Genomic DNA, 10,777 nt, shown 5'->3' with positions numbered 1-10,777 from the left:
TCAATATTTCAAATTAATGGCCAAAATGTTCAATTTTGAGTACCTAATTTTTCCACTGGATAAAATGTTATATGTATATTGGGAAGGTTTAGTCCTTATTTTGTTTGGAATGAATTATTATGTAATTAGAATTTTTACATTTTAGAAAGTATATTCGATTAAATAAGAAAAATTATGCTTAGAATTTTGCATGTTTAATGATATTTCTCATTTTTACTTAATTTTATAAGTAAGTGATTGATATAGTCAAGACAATGCCAGATTCTTCCTTTAATTATACTTAGAGGGAAAAGAAAAATTGTTGTAAAAAAAATAATAAATAAAATAAAATATATTGATATTATTTTTTTACTCCAATGATTCACATACTGAGTAACCGGGGGTTGGCATTCACAAATGTCGACATTCGCGTAAAAAGGTATTGGAATTAAGAGTATGCTTAGCAATTTGAATAAGTGAAATGTTAAGTAACCGGGAATTTTCACCTAAAAGTGTTGATTTTCGCGTAAAAAGGCGTTTTCACTATTTAAGTAAAATTAAGTGTGAATGAATCCCTCTCAACTGTTAAGTTTTGATGGTCATTGGATGAGGAAGGCCATAGAATTGACTATGTGATTTACTTATTTGTGGAATTAGGATAGAATGAGAGATTGAGTTGAATTTGTTGAAATTCAGGCTTAATTATTTTTATTTAATTGAATATTATGAGTATTTAGTGTAATCTGAGAAATAGCACAATGATTGGTTTCTAGGCTATGAGAAATTAAATTTGACAAACATATATATATTGTTTTATCTCTTGAATCATTGTGGTAAGTTATGTGTGAAATTGCTTGAGGACAAGCAATGATTCAAGTGTGGGGGAATTTGATAAGTGAATATTTAACATATATTTTGTACAAGTTTGGCATGAACTTTTGGTATGTTTTGAGAAGATTAAAGCCATATTTGAACTCTTTTGGTGATTATTGCTTAAATATTGTTTAAGTGTTCAAAACTTGATAAATGAATGGATTAATGCGCTAATTTTGTGAAATTATGAAGGATATTGATGTATGAAATTTATGCACGAGATGAAGGAATTGTAAGAATTGTCCTGAGGATAAAGTACAAGAGAAATTAGGAGCAAAAATGAAGAATAAGAAAAAGAAGTGAAAAACTGGAAAATGACCAGCACGGATCCGAGCTCGGATCCGTGTGAGTAAAGGGCGATCCGAGCCCTCGTCTGTACTTCTGGAGCAGTGTATCCGAGGACAAACGATCCGAGTTCGGATCCATCAGAAAAAGTCCTCGGATCAATAAGATCCGAGCTCGGATCGATCTTCACCCTTCGGATCCGAGGTTCGGATCTGCCTCTCTCTTCAGCAAGTGGCACAATCGTTTTTTCTCACTTTTCACACAACTTTCCAGCTATCTTGAGTGAGTGAATTCGGTGGCACATGCTTCCGCAACAAAAGGGAAGACAAAATGAGTTATTAAAAGTCAAAACAACATTTTCTTTTGACGTTCTTTACAAAATCTGAGTTGTTGGAATCATGAAGGAGAAAAAAAGGTGTCTTTCTACCACCTTTTATACAGAGACACAAGGGAAGCCAAAAATGACCTTACAGAGCTAGTTTTCCTTCTTGTAACTAGTTTCTCTCTAGCTAGAAGTTCTTGGAGAAGCATTTTGGAATTTTCACTTGTAATCATCTTGTAAAAGAACATAGCAGAAATTGGAGGGTTTCACCATCAATTGGCTAAACTTTCTTTTATTTTTCTTGTACTTGTACTTTATGATGTTTTGCATTAATAAACTTGTGAATTTGATTGTTAAATCATTCATGAGTAGCTAAACTTCTTAATCTAGGGAGTAGATGAAACTTATGGTTAAATAATACTAATTGAATGTGATTTACACTTGTTATATCTTGTATTAACTTGTCTACTTGTACAGCTGTGATTACTTGTTATTGATTGATCACCAATAGCATGTTTATAGTTATTATTGTTCAATGAGAATTGGTAGTAACAATGGAAACACATGAGTAGAGTTTAAGTTGTATGTTCATGAAAATAGAGATACACTTAAGTGGATTACTTAGCATTTCATGAAAGAAAACAGAGTAGTAGTAGTATTTCACCATGAAAATAGGGAAAACTAGATTACTCTAGGCCATTTTATCATGAGAATGAAGTTTGGTAATATTGAAAATGAATCCCTGGTTAAACAAGAATAATAACAAGAGGTAAATCTGTTCATTTGTCTTATTTATGCCATAAGTGGAATCTACATCCCTAGTTTTATCCTTGAGTGAAAATTCTCCATTTGCATTTAGCATTTGTTAAACTAGATTTGTAGACAATAGCATTATAATTTTCTTGCTCAGATTTATTGTAAGTCTAAATAATAGAGAAAAATAAGGGCATAGTACTTGTTTAATTTGCTCATCGTGGAATCGACCCGATACATACCATACATTACGATTTCGGCCTGTATATTTGCAGTCAACGGGTATAAAATCGGATTTAAACTTGCATTGATATAAAAATCCCGTCAACTTGAAACTATGATAATTTAGGTATTTGGAAACATTGAATTCTTATGTTCAAAATAAAAATAGGCCTGAAGGTTTTGTTGCTCAAGGCTACTTAGCAGAAGAATGCTTGAATTTTTGCTCCTTATATCTAGCAAACTATATTGAGACAAAATTCAATTGTCCAAGTAGAAATAAAGAAGTGAACTGGAAAAATGAAGTTGGATTAGATATATTCTCAGAACCAAGCCATTCTTTGGGTAAAGGCAAGCCAACAGTTTTTGATGCTTTAACGTTGAATAAAGCACATCAATATATATATCTTGTTCAGTTGTGATTTTGTCACACCTTACATTGACTAAGTTTAACTAGGACTTGATGCATAAATTTTTTTCGATATTAGATGTAATGTTGTAATATTATATTATACACTTCCAGGCAGCACTGCAAATTGGTTAAAGAAAGTCATCCTCAAGCTGTGCAACATCTATTGGAGTGTTTACATAGTGAAAATTTTGCTTCTTGGTTTGCTGGACATGTAAGTAATAGTTTGGTGAATTTATTAACTAATGCATTTGAATTCTTAGTATTCCAATATCTTTTTATCTTTTCTTTTATAGATTGAAAAGTTAGAACTTTCTCAGAATGATCTAGCCTTAAGAGATCTAAGGTTCCTTGCTAAGGGTCTAGATGTTGTTGGAATTTGATATGACAAGTATATTGTTAATGATTTTTGGTTTCACACCAGAGAAGTTGAAAAGAAAAGAAAAACTCAAAATAGTGGTGTTGCTGTCAAGGTAACAATATCCAGTTTTGCAAGTATAAGGGACCAAAATCCTATTTTGAGTGAACTAGTTTACTATGGTGTCTTGAAAAATATAATTGAGTTAATTTATTGAGGTCGTCGGGTGGTATTATTTGAATGTGATTGGATATCGAATAGAAATAGATTGAAATAGGATGTTGATGGGTTAATACTAGTTAATTTTACAAATGTAAGGCCTTATAATGAACCTTTTATACTTGCTTTACAAGCATCACAAGTATTTTATGTGGAAGACCCAACTGATAAGAATTGGCAAGTTGTTATTTCTACCACTGCAAGAGTTGGATACAACATGGAGACTGTTATAGGTGTTAAGACACATTTGCAAAGTGATGTTGGCAATCCTGTTATTGACAATGAAAATGAGGAAATTAGTTGGGTTCGTAATGATGCACCTAGGATTTAAGTTGATTTGACTCGATATAACCTTGTTTAGTATCATAGTTGAGAGAAAGTAGTTTCAGATTTTTATTGTTTTTTTTGGCCATTGTAAAGAATAATCTTATCTTATATTTATTCGAAGCTTTCTATTTAGTATTTATCATTTTGTTCTTTACTTTTTGGTTTTGTAATTTGCTAGAACATGAAGTTATGAATATTGTTATTGTCATTGTCTTTTTTGTATGACTTGCTATTATGATTTGCTTGATATTGATGGCTAATTATGCAGGAATGGCTCGTAAAGCTCGAAAACATTATCAAGCTTCAAATGGATTGAGAGATGAACTAATTCAACAACCTCCATCAAGACATGAAATGGTGCAGTAGCCTTTACTTGATACAAGGCATGAAGCATGACAACAATCTCAAATTCAACAGCATCAAGTTGAAAGTTCACATTAACAAATTCAACAATCTCCAATTCAGCATTGTTCGACTAGAATAAGGAATGAACCAACTTAGAAATTTCAGAATATACCAATACAAGATGGTACAGATCCAAATTACAATGAATTCAACTTCATCCAGCAAAGTGACATCGCAGGTATTAGCTAACTATTTTATCTAAAAATTTTCATCTCATAAATTAGTCCTATTTTTACAAATAATGTTGGGGAAGATAAAAATTATATGTAAAAAAACAAAGTACTAGCCTGAATTGCATTTTAAAGTTGACTATAAGCATATTTATTTTTATATTGTACTACAAGGTAATACACATGATTCAAGTGCTGCACCAAAACAAACTCAAGACCCTACATATATGAAAGAAATTTGGGGCGGTCTAAGGACCTTCCGTGGATTAAGATTGAATTTAATGACAAAGGGTTGCCAATAAGTGAGAAAACTAAGTTTTCTGAATTTTTGGGTAGTCTTGCTAGAAATGGTATGTATTATCCAGTAGATGTTGAAAGTTGGCCTAAGGTGGCAAGAAAACTTAAAATGGTCATGTTAGATGTGATAAAGGTAATGAGCAGTTTTTGTAAAATATATTCTTTGTCAAAATTCTATTGTATTGTTCATATTTTTTATTTTGAGTATGTTTCAGGAAAGGTTTAATTTACTTCATGGACTGGAAGCTTGGACCTTAAGGTCTATTGGCAAAAAATGGAGAAGCTAGAAGTCAGACTTAAAGGCAATGTATTTTGATCCTAATTTGCCAATTTATGAAGTGAAGTTTCATAAAGATGTAAGGGTTCGGGAAGAGCAATGGATAAACGTATGGACTTATTGGAAAAGTGAATGTGCAAAGGTGCAATCAACTGCAACATTCTTAATAAAGTTGAATTTATTCAATTTCAATATCTTGGTTATGATTTTCAATTTTAGAAAGTAAGTGAGAGGAACAAGAAAGCTAGAGAGGAGAAGAAGATGAACCACACAACGGGAAAGAAATCATTTGCTCAGATTCGAAATAAATGATGATATCCTTAATGTTTTAATAGCTAAATATTTTTTGTTCAATAGCTAAATCTGTAATTGAAAAATAAATTTGCTTATAGGCCAAAGAGTTGGGATGTCCTCCTACTAGAGTAGAAATTTCGATAGATTCTATACCCATGCTGGTGGAATTCCATAAAAAATAACATAGTTGCTGAGAATTTGGTAAGAATCCATGAAAAGTAACACAAATGTTTGAATTGCGTTATTGTTCTCATTATAATTGTAGTAACAAGTGTTTTGCTTTCTTCTGTAGCACAAAATGAATGAGTTGAAAAATCGACTTCCACCAGATTCACAAGATCTAGTTGGTCGAATTGATATATTTGCCCAAGTAGTTGGGCAAGACAAAACATGGTCATGTTCACTTGTTTGGTGAAGGTGTCAATCCGACGGATTTATGGGGAGACATCCCTAGTCACAGCACGTGCCACCGTATAGCTGTTGAGCAACAGTCAACATTATCAAGAATGGAGGAAAGACTTCAGTGACAAGATAAGGAAATTGCCAATTTGAAGAGATTGGTTTTAGTACAACAAGGAGGTCGCAGTACACCAGATAGCCCTACATATCCTTCGTCGTCGTTTAACAATATTTCAAACCATACTCTAGTGCGACCTCTTTGAGTAAGTGTCTAAAACTGCTAAATTTTTAGGTGCTGAATCTAAAATTAGGCTAACAAAGAGGAAATATAAAAAATAAATGAAAATTATAGAAAGTTAATTTCAGTAGCTGAGTTAAAAAAATGGATGCCTTGTTTTCAGTCTTACAATATTTTTTTAGAATTTTTCCTTGTTTACTCTTCAGTTTTTCAAGTGGACATGGTCAAAATTTCAGCATGACTTTGATTCTTCTATTTACTGGCTCTTTTAATAGGTAGAAAATATGGTTTCGCTCAAAAGTTTGTTTGATCGAACAAAAATTGTGGTAAAGGGATATTTAAGTAGTATGAATCCGTTGGATGAAGTCGGGAGATAAGTTGTTGGATCAAATTGGTATGAGATACATGTATAAGTTGCTGTGAATCCAAATGAGCAATTGATGTGACAAGGGGTTTCATCTCTTCAAACTCTTGAATTCTTGTATTTGATTCTTATGTTTAATTACAATACAAGTTTGGCATTTACTTTTATGTTTTGCTAGTTTTTACACCTAGGGTGTAGATGAACTTCTATTGTTGTATGTGATATTTACTTGATTATTTGATATTTATATCTTGTGTAAATTATTTAACACTTTTGCTAATACAATCATGATTAGTTAGTTCATTAGTTATGACTATATAAAGATGTTGTATCATCAATGAAAATTGAGATTCAATACTAATTCATTGAAATGTTAAACCTAACATTAAAACTAAACTTTCATGTTGACAACAGGATGCAAGAGTAAAACATGTACTAGAGAACGCTAACGAAGAGATAAAAAATAAAACCTACTAAAAAAGCACTAATCCTATCACCAAATGACAGAAGAGTTGGCAAGATATCTATGTATGTTTGGATTGAAGATTATTTGAAGTGTTTTTTTTTAAATAATACTATAGCATTATTTGTAGTGTGATATATGTCAGATCAAATGATAATTAAAAATTTTTTGTAAGTAGTAACGTAATATCCATAAATCAACAAAAACTTGATATGATATTTCTTCGCTCAATCAAAAGTTCCATGCATTTTATTGATTATTGAACTTTTAAGTCTCTTATCTCTTGTCATATTTTGTGAATAACACGTATAATTAAAAATTTATATTGTCTTTATAGAGGGCAAAGTATGAATACGTAAAGAATACTTCCAAAGAAACTTTCATACTTTCAAGGAGACAAAACATAGGATGAACTTGGGAGTTGATGGCCCTCCCAGTTTGTCCTAGTTCAGGATTCTAGATACCCTAATCTACGATTGAAGAGTGGATCTCGTCAATACAGCCCAAGGCAGGGGACGGTTGTCAGCCTTGAGAATGTACCATTGAACTGGTTTTGTCTTATTCAGCAAAATATACTTTTATTTCTTGAGAATGTAAATCACTTCGAATGCAAAATAAGCATAGAACAATTTTTTTAAGCCTCACACGTGACATTGAAAATGATGTATATGATATAATTTGAATTTTACGTTTCTTTTTCAGTCAATCTTAGCCCTTAATTTTTAGTCCGTTCTTGTCCCACTCTCATCAACATAATGTATTACATTATGTATTACATCAGTCAATCTTCATCTATGTTTCTCCATCATCCTCATGCTATTTTGTAAGTTTTTTCACCCTTTTCAAGTCCCTTTTCCTCTCTTGTCCTTCGTTTTCTCTAATCAATAGCAACAAAATCAAAGATATGGTTGGGATTTTTTGCTTCAGTTCAAAATCTCTTTTTCCTTCTTTTTCCAAAGCTTCTCTAGCCTTTTGTGTTTTTTTTCCCTTCTTTTTTAATTTCCCTTTTTGCCCTTTTGTGATGTTTTGATGTCACAATTACGAATGCAGTATTCAATGTTAGATGTAAATGCAAAGTTTAAATATGCGTATGCACTTTAAACAGGGTGTGGCTCTGATACCACTTCTAACCCAGGTTTAATTAAATATTAAGCATGGCTGCATTTCTTAGACAATTAAAAATAGGATCTAATTCAAAACAAGATAATGTAGTTCAAAGTCATGAATATCATATGCCTATAAACAATTCAGATTGGACTATTCCCGAAGAAAAAATAGAACACATTTACAGAATTGGCCCTTTAGATTTCAAAACTGCTTTATCAGTTAAAACTCATGAAGAAACAATATCTATTCAAGAAGAATATCAAACTATACAATTATTAAATCACAGTACAATTCAAAAATATTTAAGGATAATAATTAGGATAATAATTCTAACATTTATTTACAACTTTCATTAGAAAGTCGTTTGTAATGGCTTCGGATGCCATATTAACAACTTTTTCTTTTTCTTTCTTTATTGGAGTTGTTGGCATAGTTGTTGAAGTGGTTGGCAAAGTTGTTGTAGTGGTTGATTGGTTTGTCCATTTGAGTTTGTCTTCTACATCCTTTTGTAAATTTATAGCTTACTTTTAAGTCTTCTCCATTTGCTGCCATTAATTTTTCATTTGTTCTTTCACAATATTTAGTAGGGATTATTCCTTCTTTAATACAACTTGTATCACTCCACTATCTATTAGAGCTACGAATGTTTCTTTGAAATCTTCTACTGTAATAGTTACTAAAGCAAACCATTTTTGAAATGTCATTCTTTCAATAGTATTTAAATATTGAGATTCTTCTACTAATTTTTCTGAGCACCAATTGCTTGGCCTCGTAATTTGGTACTATATCTAAATATTATACTCATAGTTTTTTTTGGTATTTTATTGCTATATGTCACTTCATTGTAATGAGTTATCTAAACTTTATGTTAAGATCAAGTTAAATGAGATTTTTGTATGCAATTTGTTATGGTACATGTGATTCTTTTGGGCTGATTATTAATGAATAATAGTATATATTAATTTGTGGATTGTTAGGAGGGATGAATTTCCTATATTTGTACTAATTTGGTATTTCATTCTTGAGGATTGCAAGTTTCACGGTTTCATTTCGACAAAGTGTTGCTTATTTGGTTCTGCTGGTTGTAATATCCTCAAGCTGTGCAACATCTGTTGCTGCATTTCTGCCTATTGCTAAAGCTAGACTATTTTTTGTTGGGTCTATTTCTTATACTAATTATCTTTGTGCACAGGTGATAGCAACTGAAGATTGATAGTGATGTCTATCACCCTCTTGGCGATGAATAAAGCCTCCAATTTGGTTGGAAGCTTTGAAGCTTGAACAAGTTCTTTCAACGTTTGCAACCTGAAAAATCTTTTGTTTTAATTTTATGCTTGTGGCAGCATTGTTTGCTATTGTTATAGAATTTCGAACAACTTTTCTGATTAATTTGCTATGCTACTTTTATTCTAAGAAATGGTATTGGAGCAATTGGATTTGCTTTTAAAAAATTAGATCATTTTATAGTTTCATAATTTTTATTCATATATAGCTGATTGCGGATTGTATAATAGGGAGTACTAGTAGGTTGTTTCATCCTTTGAAAAAAAAAATAATCTCTTAACAGGTTAAAGTGTCAGCATAGTTGAATGTGCAAAGGCCAAAACTATGTCTATTGAGACGTTAGGGTGTTATCTAAAGCCTTTTTTATGGCATATCTAAATGTCTTTAAAAGTTATATGACAAGGCATCTTAAAGTGCCTTCACAGAAAATTAAACTTCTAACGTTTTGGAGTTATCCTGACAGGGATTGGCAAGAAAAGCGCCTTTTTTTTGGCAATTATATTGCCTCATTAAATGAGTTTTCGTAACACTTCTAAATGCCATAGAACTATCCCCACATCAGAAGGGACGACACCTACCTAAGCTGTGAGGAAAGATAAAGTGTCAACTTATATTATCTACACTGACACTTTCAAATTTCCTTAAAGACCTTTTTTGTTGTAGTGATAGAAAATTCAAAAGGAAAACTATGTGTTGATATGGTATTAAAGTTAGATTTTGGGTTTTTCTATCCATTCAAAAATCAAAAGGAAAACTATGTGATGATTTTGATATTTTTAGTTTACTGAACATTTTTATTTGTGTATTGCTTGTTTGCAAAATATATATATATATATATATATATATATATATATATATATAGTAGCAGCTATTACTTTGGTTATGCTAATAAATACGGAGAAATATTTTTAAAAGATTAAAGTAGATCTTAGACTTAATTTCATGTTGAATATTAGTTAAAAGTTCAAAAGATTGATTTATATAGTTATTTGTTGATATTATATATGAAAAATTATGGCAAAATAGAAGTTTATTTTGAACCACCCACTGGGGCACCCTGATTGTGTAGTGGGTTGGGGGCAGGGATAGAAGAAATGGGGATAGCTTAGGGTAGGGGGAAATTTTTAAAGCATAGGAGGGGAGACGGGAGAGGGTTTTCTAATTCCAAACCCATCTCGTTGTCATTTCTATCCACCAACTCTTTAAAACCTAGAAATTTTAGTTTTCCCTCATGTAAGGTTTGAAGTAAATGTTAACTTCTATTTCCAAAAAAAATTCTATAAAATATTATTACAAAATTAAATGTTATATAAATATATATATATACTTTTTTCGATCAAAGTACTCCCTCCGTTCCACTTTGATAGCCCTGTTTTCCTTTTTCGTCTGTCCCAAATTGTAGTCCACTTTCCAATTGAATAATGTAGTTATCTTTAAATTTCTCTAAAATACCCTTATTCAATGTAGATTGTTATTAGTATAAACTACCTTATTTAATATAGATTGTTAACTTACCCCATTTAATACATTTAGATTTTTCAAAACATATTGATATATGAAAAGCCAGCTTTGTAATTCTTGCAAGCCAAAATGTGAAATAATGTAAAATGAGGATTGATCCTTTCTTGATCATCAATTCAAATACCCATAAACAGGCCAAAAATCTTCATTTAACCACTTTTTACTCATTTTCTAGCGAAATTCTTACAGTCAATACCAACTATTAAATATGAGT

This window comes from Coffea eugenioides, chromosome 9 (genome assembly GCF_003713205.1).
Source record: "Coffea eugenioides isolate CCC68of chromosome 9, Ceug_1.0, whole genome shotgun sequence".
In the NCBI taxonomy this organism is placed as follows: Eukaryota; Viridiplantae; Streptophyta; class Magnoliopsida; order Gentianales; family Rubiaceae; genus Coffea; species Coffea eugenioides.
Note: the sequence above shows the minus strand (reverse complement) of the source record.